Below are 17161 nucleotides of genomic sequence, written 5' to 3' on the forward strand. Positions count from 1 at the left end.
AGGTCTACTCCAGATAGAACCACAGGTTTGAGTCCACACGAGATCATTATGGGACGCGCCATGAGACACGTGTTTGTGCCAGTCAACAAGCTGATGACTATAACTGATGACATGATTTTGGATTACTGTAAAGGCCTGGCTGACACAGTTCATTCTGTGTTTCACCAGGTTGGAGCGGATGCCACCACACTTGAAAAGAAACCAGCCCATGATTTGAGCCCAGGGGACTGGGTGAGGATAAAAGTACACAGAAGAAGAAATTGCCTGGTTCCAAGATGGCGAAGGCCAAGACAGGTCATCTTGACCACAACAGCTGCTGTGAAGTGTGCAGGACTGAATAACTGGATACATGCCAGTCACACTCTGAGAGTTCCAAATACAGCAGACGGCATTGGAAAAGAATACATTGACGAATCAAAATCAAGTGATGAGTCAAGAAATGAGAATATAAAAACAAAAGAAAATCCTGAAAGGGGAGAGAATGAGCCAAGACTAGTTCAGACCCCCAGAGAAGAAATTCTGAGGAAAAGATTGCAGATTTCAGATACTTCAGATTCTGGAGATGAGCAAAACGCTAGTGGTGAACACAGAAAGAAGAAAAGAAAAGAAAAGAACATCCAGTCAGAAGTAACTTTTACACCAGACAAAAGAGTAGAAGAAATTCCACCTGAGAAAATACTGGAAGAAGAAGAAGGGACAGTTGCAGAAAGAGAGGGACAGATTGCGGAAAATCCCAGAGGAGGTGTAGGGAACTGCAACACCCAGCTAGGTGAAGGGACAAATAGTCAGCAAGAGGATTGCGTGCCGGAGACCCGAGGAGGGACAGAAGTAGGGCCAACCCAAGAGGTGGAAAATGAGACTTCTGAAAAAGAAAAATCAAATGAAACAGAATCTGAAGACAGTGAAACAGAGATACCAGAAGGTCAAGTTCTGAGAAAGAGAACTTGGATCGAGGAAAGAAACGGCAAAGACGGCAAAACAAGAAGGAACGCCAAAGGAGATATTTGGCCAAATAAAATTAAGAAACTAAGATACAGATTGATACCAGCTAAACCCTCAGAGGCTGAACAAGTGAATGAAGTAACTAGTCAGCGTCCGGAGAAAGAGGGAGAAATAGAAGTGTCAAAAGCAAACAAACAAGCAAGAAAACCAAACCAGAAGTATAAGTCACCTGAATGGACGTATGTGGCACTGCCTGAACAAGGAGAAGAGGCAGATAGTCAAGGAAATCCAGAGGAGACTTGGCTGAAATTGATAAAAGAAGAAGAAACTGGGGAAATCCTGAGAGGTATCTTATCCGACATTGGAGAAGAAGCGGAAGATCAGGAAATCCTGCATGTGGATGACGAGAAAGAAGTGAAAAACGACGATAGGCCAAGCTGAGTAACTTCAGGCGATCCTTGTAGGAATACACAGGATTGAATAAGAAAATCGAAGTATTTGGACAACCTGATAAGATTTAGCTCTTGTAGGGAAGCTATAAGAGGTGGAGTAGAAGAGGCTAAGTCAAAAGACACGGTTAGATCTAACAAGGTGGCTAACATAGATGATAATAAGAGTAGATGTACCTTCATGAGAAGATGGTGCAAGACATGTTGCTCTTGTACAGGACTATTAATGCTTCTTTGGAGCGTACTCGCTCTTTTGATCTCTTTCAAAGTAACTTTAGATACACTAGCAGGACATACTGAGAATATGACTAATATAGTGAAAAACTCACAAAAGGTAATACCGGTTAGAACAAGCACAGAGCATGTGCATCAAGATAGGTCAATAAATGATTTCTCTAGTAATGTGTTTTCAAAATTGTTGTATGAATATGTTAAAACAATGGAAGTACATCTGCATGCAATTACCTGCATCTGTTTCAGAAGGGGTGACTTATCATCACCTCCCAGCAACTTATGGAATAACATGTAGCTGCTTAACTAGTATATTTTATCAAGTAGGAAAATTAGAGTATAATTTGTCTAACATAGATAATATTCTTGGACGATTGCCCATGAATAAAGAATTAAATCCAGCTAAAGAAGCTAATACATTAGGAGAAATTTTTATAGAAACTAAAGGACTAACTCTAGAGTATATTTTTAAGAACAATTTAACTTGCAGTTTGAAACCAGAAGAGAAAACATTCTTGGATATGGTTGAGGAGAGAAGATTGAAAATACACAAGAATGCAGAAGGACATAAAGAAGGGGAAAACATTTGGGCAATTGATGGGAACCAGGAAACGAAAGGTGATGTTAGACCAACAATAGCTATAGATTCACCACAGAAGGGCAAATTATGCATCATGAGAGAAAGATCCCAATATGATTATATATACATAGGAACAAGTGAGTGTCATGATACATACTTCATTGCATCTGGATGGGGATTTAGAGGTGGAGAAGACCCAGTTTTTCCTGGATTGTATTATATTTGTGGGAACAAGGCTTATTACAGGCTGCCTGACCATTGGTATGGCACATGTTATGTAGGCCTGGTCTTTCCAAAGATCTTTCACATGGATAGAGTAGAAAAAAGTGGACCAAATAACCTACTAATGCGTAGCAGAAGAGAAACCTGGTTAGAAATTGTAGGTGATATTTTTGGAGCCTTGATACCAGCAGTGGGAATATCTTTGAATGCAAATAATATTTGGAAGCTGTCCACCATAGTGGATCGTTTGTCAACAAGCACAGCTGGAGGATTTCTATTGGTAAACACTGAATTAGTTGCCATGTGTGCTATGATTATGCAAAAACGACTTACCCTTGAAATTTTATTGGCAAAAGAGGGTGGAGTCTGTGGAATGCTGAAAGTTCAACATTGTTGCACTTACATTCCTGACAAAAGCAGAGATTTAAAAGTCTATATCAAAAATATTACAGAATTGCATGATGAAATAAAACCACTGGAGGTTGAAAGTATCTGGACTAGAATTAGTAATAAGATGGCTGCTATAAAGGCTTTCGTAGGTAAATTAGGTAGTACTATAATAGGGAAAATATAATTTCCATTAACCTGTGTGATTTTCGTATTATTACTACTTAGATTAGGATGTATATGTTGTAGATATAGAAGAAATAAAAAGAAGGTTAAAAGAGAAATTTACAAAAAGAGGGAAAAGAAACCAGAAAAAGATCTCAATGAAATAGAAATGGAAGAGTGGAAGGAGAGTATGTATGATAAAACCAAGAGAGAAGATGAAAGGGAAACAGAATTTTAATTAAGCAAAAAGACATTTCAAATTTCTGCAAAAGGGGAAATAAATTGAAATTTGGTGGGTTGTTTTGGTGGTGATAATATCACCAAAGGGGGGATTGATGGAGCGGGTAAAATAAAAACTTTTTGGTATACCCAATCCATTTATATATGTTTATATTAAAACGACTGAGCAATTAATTATAATAATTAAACAGTGTGCTGTGATGAACTAAACAACCTTATTAATCAAGAGAATATACGTGGGAATGCATTAGCATGGCTAAAATAAAAGGTGAACTAAATTTGTACGCATATTAAACTTATATGTTTAGTTTAAGCAGTGTTAACGTGATTTGCGCTTAAATAAACCAGCATTAATGGCTTTAACTGTTGCTTATGGCTAGATAAATACATACACATAAGGGTATTAGTAAGGGAATAACACTGTTTAAATCATTTCTATGTATTAATTACGATTCTTGTGTCTCTTTACTTAAGTTGACTATTTCGGCCTACTAAAAGATAGCTGCCAACTGAATCCCCACTAAAGTACATGACTTCATGCACTGAGCAATGGAGGAAGGCGCCTGCACTGACTACGTAATGTCCTCTCCTTGAACCTCTGAAACAGGTCTATGAAGACTACTCTGGGCGAGATGCCAATGTCCCTGAACATGGAAGAAATGTTGCCATCTGGGAACCAAAAGCCACCTATTCACAATAGACTGATACTTTCTTGACCTGGGAACGACTTTCCCATGCGCCTAGTTTATACATCATCCGTATGTGAAATTTTGAAAATGTTGCTTAAAGCATAAGAGACGGGGCTGAATTCAGCCAATCAATGACCTGGAAATAATGAGAAATGCTACATGTATATGTAAATTTGGTATTTATACTAGTAGTCTAGAGAGGGAAATTAGGTTACCACCCAAAGAGCTCGAGACGCACCCTGATCGATGCTACTCTATGCGGCACTCCACGCTGACAGCAGAGGACGGGACGGTAGAATCTCTGATGAATTTCTGAGGACCAGTTTCTGACTTAGAGAACGACAATTAGCCAGAATAGGTAATTATGACAAAAGATAATATTGCATTTGTTAGGATTTTAACCTGCAACTTAATTAGATAAAGAAAAATCATTGTTTGAAGAACTGTGTCGGGTGGTTATTTTTTTTGTAATGTTTATTGATTAATATAAGAATTAAAGAGTTATCTATCAAATACCAACTCAACTAAATGATCCGATCGTCGTCCGGATGGAGGAATTGTTAGGGTAATTTAATAGATGTGGTTTCCTCCATCTAGGTAGATAGAAATTGTAGTTCAGGATATGCGAAGATCCCTCTGTAGGTACGGATAGTTTGATTAAATGAATATTGGTGTTATGGGCCCCACCAGCGTGTGATGTGTGTATGTGTGTGTGACTGAGAAATCATTCCGTCCGTGGAAGTAGGGGGAGATTTTGTGTTCTGAACTGCACCACTTGCACCACTTACTAAAGATATAGGTTTCCTATATTTAAGGTCACTGCACCTATAAGTCACCCCTCTAGCAGGCCTTTGCAATCCTGAAGGCAGGGTGCTTGGTTCTAAGTGAGAGGGTGCCCCTGCATGAGCAGGACACCCCTACAGCCTATGGAGTCCATTCTCCAAGGTTGTCGGTGAAGCAGCCATTTACTATATAGAGGGGCACCCCATAGTTATGTGATGACCATCTCGAAACTGGCTGCAAAAAATCCTATCATGTTTAGTATCAAGCATGTTGGAATCATACCCCCACACCATACACGGTGTAGGATGTATGATTCCAAGCTCAGGAGAGCCCTCCATTAGGCTCTCAGTGTTCCGGGTACCAGCCTTCTTGACCCGGACAGCACAAAATGAATGCTGCCGACCAGAGACACGATTCTGGCCTGTTGCTGCTGAGCCAAGCTTGAGCAGGGGAAGGCAGAACAATAGGCATCCTGTCACAGGGAGGTGTGACCACCTCCCAGACAGGATTTAGTGTATTAGGGTAGGGTACATGTACTTGCCAGCGCCACTCTGTCTGCATGAGGGGCACACTTGGTGTCCCCATGCATAGTCCAGTTCAAACTAGTCCTGAGAGGCGTTGGCTACCTCTCTGGCACAAAACTGGACATGGGAGTAACCTCCCCCTGTCCAGTCCTCTAAATCATCCCAACCCTTTCCCTAGGGTACGTAGGGGCTTACCGGGGTGTGGGTCTCTAGATTCGTCGTGGGGCAAGATTCAGATCAGACACCACTTCTTCTGCTACCGTCTGGGTACTCTGGACTTTGTTTGAGCTTTACTTCATCTCCCTTCCAGTCTGCTGCATTGTCTGTGCCTTTGCACCATACAGGAACCTTCTAAGGCCTGTGGGCATCAAAGACACCTGAAGGAATCTCCCTTGGAGTGAATGAGTCACTCCCCTGCATTCTCAGGAACTGCAACTAAGTCGACCAGTCTGCTGATCCTGAGCTCCTCCGAAATCCGTAGGGTCTGCAACACATGTGGTGGTTTTCCATAGCTCCCGAGGTCTACCCTGCCCTTTCACCAAGTTTTAGGCCAGTATTCCTCGTGGGGGTTGCAATAACCGAACCCCAGTACACCACATCAACTTGCAGTTTTTGGCTTGTTGGCGTCCTTCCAAGAAGATCTTCGGGCTCCAAGTAGCCCCAACCTCGAGCACCTCCAGTGACCAGAATCTTCAGCCACACTGCATCATGCACATTGTGGCCAGCATCTTTTGATGAGCTGCTTGAGGTCCTCTCGCGACTTCAGTGCCTCCAGACTGTGGGTCCATTTGAGGGTCACACTTGTTTCTTTTGGGCTTCCCTGATTGCTCAGGCCTGCCCTGACTTCCCTACTTGTGGTGAGTCCCCTGGAACTTGCTGGTCCTGATGTTGCTCCTTTTTCGCCAGCTCCTGGTCCTCACAGCTGCAGAGTCGTCATCCATCTTGCAACACCCGACATCGGAGGGCATTCGTCTTCCAATTCTCCTGGTCCCTCCTGAGTGACATAGACTCTGTCCCCTCTGCTTGCAGGTACCTCTCATCTAGAATCCACCTTCAGATTCCACCAGACACTTTCTCCTTCTCCAGCAGCGGCACTTTCCTGAAGACCTCCATTGGGTTCGATGTTGGTTTCCGTCACCACTTCACATGTATGCACCCGGCTTCCCTGGAATAGGTAACGTGAGTACTAGGGTATCCACGGGTGGGGAGGCTCTCCAACCTTCTGTCTTCCACGGGGTTTCTTCAGGGTCCACTGGGAAGGTTCCTTAATCTTTAAAAATCCAACCATGACTTACACGTAAAGTTGTACGGAGCACGCAGTTGTGTTCCCACACAGCACACGCTCAGTGGGGTTCCTAGCCACTCATCTTGGGTGGTTCCTTGGGTCCCCAGCACTTCTACGTCCTCTCAACAGTGTCTTGACCTGAGTCGTATTTCTTATACCACTTTCTTAGTATATGGTTGGGTCCCCCCCGGCCCACTGTGTATTTCATGCTCTTCACTGTATTTCTATGCAAAGTATTGTGTGCATTGTGATTATCTCCAGGTAGGAGATATCCAAACATGCTAGAGAGTATTGTATAATAAATACATATTTTTATAAATAGTTGGTGTGGTTCTTTTTCACTTAAGCTATACTATGAGATTGCATTCTGTTAAAACAAGCTGCTTTATACTCCTTCTAGACTAAGCCTGACGGCTGCTCTCCACAGCTACCACTTAGAGAGCTTTGTAAGGTTGTGTAAGACCTCTTAAATCCCCATAAGGGTTGTCTGGACTGGTGCAAGGTGCCCACTTACATTAGTGGACATCATATACCAGGCCATCTTCTCAAGGTTACCTCAGAACCACCAACATGGCAGCCTGATATGACTCCGTGCAGCCCCAACTGCTGTCCGTCATCCTTGCTGTTGCTGCTGCTGTTCCTCCCGTGTGACCATGCCCAACTGTTTCCTGTGATAAAGTCGCAATCCGTCCCAGACTCACAGAGGAAAGAGGATTTAATAAAGTGAACTTTGTAGGGCAAAATGAAAGACTGTAGGAATGTCAATTTTTCTAACACAACAAAATGGACTTACCTGTGAATGAACTATAGAAATATTTAAAGTATATATTCAGTTATGAAAGCAAAAATGAAGCATATTGGGCCTCATGTAGGAAGCCCAATACCGGTCGGTAACGGCCGATTTTCGGTAAATATACCGTTACCGACCGGTATTTGGGCTTTTGAGATGTAGGGGGCTCATTTCATGATTCAGTATTTACCGAATCGGTAAAATTACCGAATCGGTAAAATTACCGAATCGGTAATTTTACCGATTCGGTAAATACCGAATCATGAAATGAGATGTAGGGGGAGTGTGTCGTGGGTGTGGGGATTCGTTATTTACCACCAACTAAAGGTTGGTGGTAAATGACGAATAGCTGAAAAAAAGCATTTTTGTGCACGTTTAAGTGTGCAATGTGGCAGACATACATGCCCTTAGGCACACATACATCAAGATATAAATAAATGTGCCATAAATGCAACAACTGAATAAGTGGAAAAAAGAACCACGGGCCCAGCCCTCAGGGAGGTCTCCAAATAGATGATCAAGAACACAAGCAAGTACAGAAATTATAGATGGAGTATAAATTTCAAAGGGAGACGATGACTCTGAATATTAAATCCAGGCTTGACAATCAAGGGGGCGGGGCTCCTGGGAAAAACGCCGACGCGCGTTTCGGTGAAACCGCTCCGAAGAGCGGGGAACCACCTTCTTCAGGGCGAACAACACAACCACACAGATCAAGGACGGGACCTGGGATAGGAACAAAAATGACAATGTATATACATAGAAAGAATAGAAACATTCAAAATAAAAAACCTTCAAAACCTGTGGTTTTTCACACACAAAGATGTCCCTACTGCATCAATGAATTAATATATACAATATAACTGTTAACATCAGGAGATTAAGCGTGCGCACTAAAGACAGAGAATGGAAAAGGTGAAAAAAATTTTTTTTTTTTTTAAAACATTGAAACCTAGGAGAATAACACAAATATATATACAAATAAACAGAGAAAAAACGCAACAGAGCATCCTCGGACCGATGCGTGAATAGACATATGATTAACACAAACAAGATACCTGAATTGATAGACGTGACAAAAATCCAGGAAGCGACTTTTTCAAAATAGATGATGATTGGGAAAGATTTCACCAAATTACAGGCTGGGCCAACAAATAAATAAAAACAAGAGAAAGAGGAAAGAAAAATTAAGCATAAGCATGATATAATGACATATTAACCACCTGGTAATAGGTGTATGCTGAATATATTTACCAGAAAGAAAGACAAATCCGGGAGAGTATGGTAGTGTCAGATAGTTCACTATCCCGAAATTAGAAAAAAATCAATGCGAGTAAGAAGTGCTGCAGCAAGAAGCCTGGTAATTTTCACTACGCCGCTACTACAGAACAAATAAATAAAAGGAAAAAAGAGGAAAGACAGGTTATAAAGTCATTAAAGAAAACACAGCTTCAAAAGGTCAATTCAAACCAAACTCACCTAAGTTCCAAAGACACAAAGATATTGCACGGAGTCAACCCAATTACACGATGGATGCGTGAAAATGGTAGCAAGCAGCCGAGAGTCAATAATAAACCTAAAAAGTAAGTAAATAGATACAGATCAGAATCAAGACAAAGAGAACCCTCATGTAACGCGTAATCGGCAAAGGGGAGAGATACCACGGTCATCAACAAGCCCTCGTATCGATACTTATACATAAGGGGCTTCGAGATGTTATCTGAGCATCTCGATGTTAACAGTGCGCGAAACCCAACGCAAAGGGGAGAGATTCCGCAGTCATCAACAAGCCCTCTTATCGATATTTATACATAAGGGGCTCCGAGATGTTATCTGAGCAGCTCAATGCTAACAGTGCGCGAAACCCAACGCAATATGCGGACGGCAAAGAAACACTAACGATTATGAAAAAGCCGTCGGAATAGTAGTTATAACATACTATCAACACAGGGACACCCCCATCATAAGAACGAACCACAGAGTCCCTGGATTCCAGGCGCCACGGGAGAGCAGCATGGAAAGGTTCACAAAAATACCTCAGTTAGTCGATCAGCGTTACGAGTAGATATAGCAACGTCTCTGACACGGCGTCCGGAACAAAACAGTCACGCACGAGTAAGGAACCGGAAAAGGTCAAACCATTTAAACTATCCAATTAGTGACGCATCTGAAGGAGGTGTGCTCAGTATGTCAATGGCCTCAACTTTTAAAGAGGTAGAAGTCACGTAAATCAAACGATGTAAAGATGCAAAGAGGAAATGGTCAAACGATTCAAACTGACCAATCAGTAACGTGTCAGAGGGAGATGTACTTCGAGGGACTGAGGCCTCAGCTATTAAAGGTGAAGGAATCACATAATTCAAAAAGTTAAAAAAGTTGCAAAATCTCAAATGGGAACATATAAACAAAACGCGACCTATTAAGAGAAAGTAATGACAACACACAAAAAGTTAATATAAACCGGAAACAGACTAAAACAAAGATTAATCAATGGACAACAAAGAAAAAACACCAAGATATGCGGATAGAGCGACATATTGCACATGTCAATTTCAGAGTGAACAGTAATCGATCAAAAGGCCAGATATGATTACAGAAGCGCATTCTCCCAAGGGAGGGACTCGTTAAGTCCCCTATCTTTAGTGTTAAGGATAAAAATCCAAAAAACTTCACGCTTTTTGCGGATGCTGTCCGGATCATATCCTTTATGGGGACGTATTCTTTCGAGGACAGACCAACGTAGGTCGCTTTCAGAATGTTTTTTCTCCATCCAATGTGTCACAATGGGTGCAGTGCGTTTGAAGCATCTTATGTTAGATTTGTGTTCCCCTATTCGGACCCGAACCTCTCTGGAGGTTTCACCCACATAGGAGAGGAGACAAGGACACTGGATCACATATATGCAGTTAGATGTTCTGCAGTTGGTCATCTCCTTCAGGTCAGCGGTATAGCCATTAATGCATATAGAAGTGCCAATGATGGCATTAATGCAGGCATGGCAGGAGCCACATTTGTGGTTACCTTTAACAGGTGATGGACCATCAATGGATTTTTGTATCCAGGTGTTTCGGTCTGAGTCTTTAGCCCTGACTAACAGGTTTCTGAGGTTCTTGTTTTTGCGAAATGCAAAAATCGGTCTTGGAATAGGGGTAGTATGTTCACCCAAATTTAAAAGGTGCCATTCTGAGTTAATGGCCTGCCTGACTTTGTTATTGAATGGGGAGTGTTTGGTAACACAGACGAGTTTATCGACCGTGCTTTGCGACTTAGGCTCAAACATAACATCGCGATTATAAAAACGCGCCCTTTTGGAGGCATTCCTCACCATTCTAGGTGGGTAGCCTCTACTGATGAATTTGAGCTTCATTGTTTCAGCATGGATAAGGTAATCTTTGACGGTAGTACAATTTCTGCGCAGGCGCAGAAATTGACTAAACGGAATCCCGTCCTTTTGACTCCTAGGATGAAAGCTTTCAAAGTGGAGCAAGGTGTTTCTTGCTGTGGGCTTCGTATACAGCGATACAGTGAGCTTACAGTCCTGATGTTCAATCCAGATGTCAACGGCCTTTTTTTGACGCGTTGCCTTGAGATTGTTTTGGAAGAAAACTTTTTTGAGTTTGACGGGCAACCCTACCAACAGGTCCAGGGAGTTAGCATGGGCGCTGCCTGTGCACCCAGTGTTGCATGCCTGTATATGGGTGACTACGAGAGGAAAAACATCTTTAATGAAGTAGCCCCTTTTTTCGAGAACGTGAGGCATTGGTCGCGTTATATCGATGATGTTTTCTTCATTTGGATGGGTGACCAATCATGTCTGAACGACTTTATTGAATGGCTGAATGCTGCTGACCATAACATCAGGTTCACAGCCCATGTCAGCACTATCAAGCTTGAGTTCCTCGACATCTGGATTGAACATCAGGACTGTAAGCTCACTGTATCGCTGTATACGAAGCCCACAGCAAGAAACACCTTGCTCCACTTTGAAAGCTTTCATCCTAGGAGTCAAAAGGACGGGATTCCGTTTAGTCAATTTCTGCGCCTGCGCAGAAATTGTACTACCGTCAAAGATTACCTTATCCATGCTGAAACAATGAAGCTCAAATTCATCAGTAGAGGCTACCCACCTAGAATGGTGAGGAATGCCTCCAAAAGGGCGCGTTTTTATAATCGCGATGTTATGTTTGAGCCTAAGTCGCAAAGCACGGTCGATAAACTCGTCTGTGTTACCAAACACTCCCCATTCAATAACAAAGTCAGGCAGGCCATTAACTCAGAATGGCACCTTTTAAATTTGGGTGAACATACTACCCCTATTCCAAGACCGATTTTTGCATTTCGCAAAAACAAGAACCTCAGAAACCTGTTAGTCAGGGCTAAAGACTCAGACCGAAACACCTGGATACAAAAATCCATTGATGGTCCATCACCTGTTAAAGGTAACCACAAATGTGGCTCCTGCCATGCCTGCATTAATGCCATCATTGGCACTTCTATATGCATTAATGGCTATACCGCTGACCTGAAGGAGATGACCAACTGCAGAACATCTAACTGCATATATGTGATCCAGTGTCCTTGTCTCCTCTCCTATGTGGGTGAAACCTCCAGAGAGGTTCGGGTCCGAATAGGGGAACACAAATCTAACATAAGATGCTTCAAACGCACTGCACCCATTGTGACACATTGGATGGAGAAAAAACATTCTGAAAGCGACCTACGTTGGTCTGTCCTCGAAAGAATACGTCCCCATAAAGGATATGATCCGGACAGCATCCGCAAAAAGCGTGAAGTTTTTTGGATTTTTATCCTTAACACTAAAGATAGGGGACTTAACGAGTCCCTCCCTTGGGAGAATGCGCTTCTGTAATCATATCTGGCCTTTTGATCGATTACTGTTCACTCTGAAATTGACATGTGCAATATGTCGCTCTATCCGCATATCTTGGTGTTTTTTCTTTGTTGTCCATTGATTAATCTTTGTTTTAGTCTGTTTCCGGTTTATATTAACTTTTTGTGTGTTGTCATTACTTTCTCTTAATAGGTCGCGTTTTGTTTATATGTTCCCATTTGAGATTTTGCAACTTTTTTAACTTTTTGAATTATGTGATTCCTTCACCTTTAATAGCTGAGGCCTCAGTCCCTCGAAGTACATCTCCCTCTGACACGTTACTGATTGGTCAGTTTGAATCGTTTGACCATTTCCTCTTTGCATCTTTACATCGTTTGATTTACGTGACTTCTACCTCTTTAAAAGTTGAGGCCATTGACATACTGAGCACACCTCCTTCAGATGCGTCACTAATTGGATAGTTTAAATGGTTTGACCTTTTCCGGTTCCTTACTCGTGCGTGACTGTTTTGTTCCGGACGCCGTGTCAGAGACGTTGCTATATCTACTCGTAACGCTGATCGACTAACTGAGGTATTTTTGTGAACCTTTCCATGCTGCTCTCCCGTGGCGCCTGGAATCCAGGGACTCTGTGGTTCGTTCTTATGATGGGGGTGTCCCTGTGTTGATAGTATGTTATAACTACTATTCCGACGGCTTTTTCATAATCGTTAGTGTTTCTTTGCCGTCCGCATATTGCGTTGGGTTTCGCGCACTGTTAGCATTGAGCTGCTCAGATAACATCTCGGAGCCCCTTATGTATAAATATCGATAAGAGGGCTTGTTGATGACTGCGGAATCTCTCCCCTTTGCGTTGGGTTTCGCGCACTGTTAACATCGAGATGCTCAGATAACATCTCGAAGCCCCTTATGTATAAGTATCGATACGAGGGCTTGTTGATGACCGTGGTATCTCTCCCCTTTGCCGATTACGCGTTACATGAGGGTTCTCTTTGTCTTGATTCTGATCTGTATCTATTTACTTACTTTTTAGGTTTATTATTGACTCTCGGCTGCTTGCTACCATTTTCACGCATCCATCGTGTAATTGGGTTGACTCCGTGCAATATCTTTGTGTCTTTGGAACTTAGGTGAGTTTGGTTTGAATTGACCTTTTGAAGCTGTGTTTTCTTTAATGACTTTATAACCTGTCTTTCCTCTTTTTTCCTTTTATTTATTTGTTCTGTAGTAGCGGCGTAGTGAAAATTACCAGGCTTCTTGCTGCAGCACTTCTTACTCGCATTGATTTTTTTCTAATTTCGGGATAGTGAACTATCTGACACTACCATACTCTCCCGGATTTGTCTTTCTTTCTGGTAAATATATTCAGCATACACCTATTACCAGGTGGTTAATATGTCATTATATCATGCTTATGCTTAATTTTTCTTTCCTCTTTCTCTTGTTTTTATTTATTTGTTGGCCCAGCCTGTAATTTGGTGAAATCTTTCCCAATCATCATCTATTTTGAAAAAGTCGCTTCCTGGATTTTTGTCACGTCTATCAATTCAGGTATCTTGTTTGTGTTAATCATATGTCTATTCACGCATCGGTCCGAGGATGCTCTGTTGCGTTTTTTCTCTGTTTATTTGTATATATATTTGTGTTATTCTCCTAGGTTTCAATGTTTTAAAAAAAAAAAAAAAAAAAATTTTTTCACCTTTTCCATTCTCTGTCTTTAGTGCGCACGCTTAATCTCCTGATGTTAACAGTTATATTGTATATATTAATTCATTGATGCAGTAGGGACATCTTTGTGTGTGAAAAACCACAGGTTTTGAAGGTTTTTTATTTTGAATGTTTCTATTCTTTCTATGTATATACATTGTCATTTTTGTTCCTATCCCAGGTCCCGTCCTTGATCTGTGTGGTTGTGTTGTTCGCCCTGAAGAAGGTGGTTCCCCGCTCTTCGGAGCGGTTTCACCGAAACGCGCGTCGGCGTTTTTCCCAGGAGCCCCGCCCCCTTGATTGTCAAGCCTGGATTTAATATTCAGAGTCATCGTCTCCCTTTGAAATTTATACTCCATCTATAATTTCTGTACTTGCTTGTGTTCTTGATCATCTATTTGGAGACCTCCCTGAGGGCTGGGCCCGTGGTTCTTTTTTCCACTTATTCAGTTGTTGCATTTATGGCACATTTATTTATATCTTGATGTATGTGTGTGATTGGGTGTGATTGAAGGTGTATATGAGTTGAATTTGCTTCCTTTTAGTGGGAACCTGTCTATGTATTTTGATATTTGCTATTTTGTATCTGGATCTGTTTTGTTTCCCTGTATTTTTTTATTAAATAACCGTGATTGTATTATATTTATCCGTAACATACATTTAAAGTAATGAAATAAATGTTTATATATCATCACTGGTTCTTTTTTCGCTTTTTTCTTTTCTTCTTGTGTCTCTAGCTGGCATCTTTAAATATTTTTGGATACTGTGTACCTTTTTGATATATAGGGTAGAGTTCTCCTTTGTTTGTTTTGAATACCATCCCATTGAGAAATCAATGGGAAGGTATGCCTCATTACCGAATCGGTAAATACCGATTCGGTAATTACCGAATTTTGCCGAATCGGTAATATTTACCGACTTTTTACCTACATTGCATTTACCACTTCATAAATACCGATTCGGTATGATTCGGTAATTATGAAGTGGTAAATGTAATTTACCTACATGAGGCCCATTATGTTCTGTAATTCTTAAGAGTGATGGAGACAAAGATGTTAATGAGTTGAAAACAAATCTTAGTGATGCGCAAATTAAAATATTGTATTTTATTCCAGAATTTATATAGCTCTGCATTTACCCCTATGTGGGACAATTAAGCACTTACCTACATGGAAAGCAAGCTACACCACATATGCTGTCTTTGTTTTGTGATCCTATGTCATTTGTGGTGGCCACTGAGGTGCGATTATCATGTGAAGAGACACAGCATGTAGCAATGTGGAGAATGATGAGATATCTTAGGGACACAGCAGTGCAGTTTATGGTTTTTCAGTATACTGGCAGCTTTGAGCAGCTCTTCAGCTTCCTTAATGGTATTTTTTATGATTACAGTTTGCTTAGCTGGCTATTGCACCGGGTTGTCGAATCAGAACATTTGTTTACAGTTGTGTGATGAGGATTATCCCACATCCAAGTGTCATTGTGAGCTGTAAAGAAGTAACCATAGATGACAGATATTTGGGCTCTGCAGTGGTGGATTAGATTAAAGTCCTTCATTTGACCAGCAGTGGGTGACAGATTTCTTCAGTTATTTCATGCCTGTTCATTTGTTGATGGCTGGTTTATTGGATACTCTGTACTAGTTATAGACATCCTTTGCAGCAGACATGTCTTATGTGAATACATGAGGTGTAAATTACAGTGGCTGACCACTGAGTGTTATGGCATTAGTATTAGTGTGTGCCAGAAATGTTATATATGAAATTACATAACTATTTAATACTCATAGGCCAGTCCTCCTTAACTTACTCGACTATCAAAAGTAGTTTTCTGGTTGGTTAGTTTCCAATCTATGGATAATAAGCTGATAATTCAGCTTGAGGGTGTTGCGGGGATTATGGGTGATGTAGTTACCTTGGAAATAGCCATGTTTTCTACTGTCTTCTTAGATGTATACACTCCTAGATGCTTCAGATGCTGGCTGGTAGTGAGTTACATAACTTGGCAGCTTGTAGTGAGAAAGCAGCACTTCCTATGGATTTCTTATGGTATGGTGGCATGAGAAGTGGTGCAAGTCTGTAGCGCAGTGTCCTGCTTTGATTGTGTTGCTTGGATTTGACTTATATTTATAGCAGTCCTTTTCCTTGGGAGGCTCTGTAGACAATGCAAAGTGTCTTGAACAGTGCCCTTCTAGCAATAGTTAGGCAGCAGAGTGATTGCAAGACAGGAGTCAAGTGTTCTCTTGGGTGAAGGCCGAGAAGAAGTTTTGCAACGGATAGGTTGTATTTTGCGTATAATAATTACAGTTGAGCCAAGGCATTGACATAACCTGTTGGTATAGTGAGCTTGACGATTACAAGTGTGAGGATGGCTTGCAGTTTCTGTTGGTATACAAGGTATGGAAGAAACAACATAGAGCCTCATTACGATGTTGGTTGGAGTTGCCTCTGACTGGCATTGCCACGGATGCGGAACTGACCAACCATCGGTGGTCCCGACACCTCAATTAGGACCAAACTTCCATTTTACAATGGGAGCTTATGCAGCGGTCTGAAATCGCTCGCAGCACAAGCCCCCATTGTAAAATGGAAGTTTTTGCACATCCCTGCACCGTGTGGCAGGCACTGCGAGGTGCCTGCCACATGGTGCAGGGATGTGAAGGGAGCGGTTTCAACCATAGGGCCAGGGGCCCCCAAAGTCACTTTCCGACAGCCTTTACATGTTGGAATGGCTGACAAGGAAAGACTGTTGGAAACTGACATCATAACCCCGACGGCTGAAATGCCATCCTTAAGGGACTATGAGCTGTTTCTGACTGGCCGACAGGCTCTTTGAGCCCATCGGAAGCCAGTCAGTTTGCCCGGCCGACATTGTAAGTCGCCATTTGGAATATAAACCCTTTATGTCGGTCGGAAAGCTAACAAGTGGCATCAAATATAGGTCTGAATCCATGGTTACCCAAAGGTTTCTGACTTCCCTTTATGTTGTTTGAGGGGGCCTCATCTTCCTTAGGCCATGTAGTGGTGGACCGGGATATTTGTCATTGCCCAGAGATCATAATCTCTGTCTTGTGGTACTGAGCTTTACATGGTTATTCATCATCACAGTGTTTTTTGCACAAAGCCAATCATCAATTTTTAAATTCTAGAGGTCTTCCAGGCCCTCTATTTTTAAAAATAATATGGGTGTCATCTGCACAGTAACAAGTAAGGTTTAATTATTTAATCAGGTTTTATAGATGTTGAATAAAAGAGGGGGGTATGATGGACCCCTGAGGGGCACCATAGTACTGTGTGTGAGAGCTGATTTGAAAAGT

The 17161-nt window shown here is 41.7% G+C and overlaps 2 long non-coding RNA genes across 2 annotated transcripts; one reads left to right on the plus strand and one right to left on the minus strand.

Annotated features, from left to right (window-relative positions):
* Positions 1–7700: 7700 nt before the first annotated feature.
* LOC146862970 (uncharacterized) lies at positions 7701–9472 on the minus strand. The gene is made up of 5 exons (XR_014978536.1): positions 9324–9472; positions 8767–8863; positions 8542–8668; positions 8346–8429; positions 7701–8013 (listed from the first exon to the last, which is right to left on the minus strand). It is a non-coding gene; the product is annotated as an uncharacterized LOC146862970 (long non-coding RNA).
* A 3109-nt stretch (positions 9473–12581) lies between these two features.
* LOC146862971 (uncharacterized) lies at positions 12582–14539 on the plus strand. The gene is made up of 5 exons (XR_014978537.1): positions 12582–12711; positions 13172–13268; positions 13367–13493; positions 13606–13689; positions 14027–14539. It is a non-coding gene; the product is annotated as an uncharacterized LOC146862971 (long non-coding RNA).
* Positions 14540–17161: the final 2622 nt, after the last annotated feature.

This window comes from Triturus cristatus, chromosome 2_2, assembly GCF_964204655.1.
Source record: "Triturus cristatus chromosome 2_2, aTriCri1.1, whole genome shotgun sequence".
NCBI classification, from domain to species: domain Eukaryota; kingdom Metazoa; phylum Chordata; class Amphibia; order Caudata; family Salamandridae; genus Triturus; species Triturus cristatus.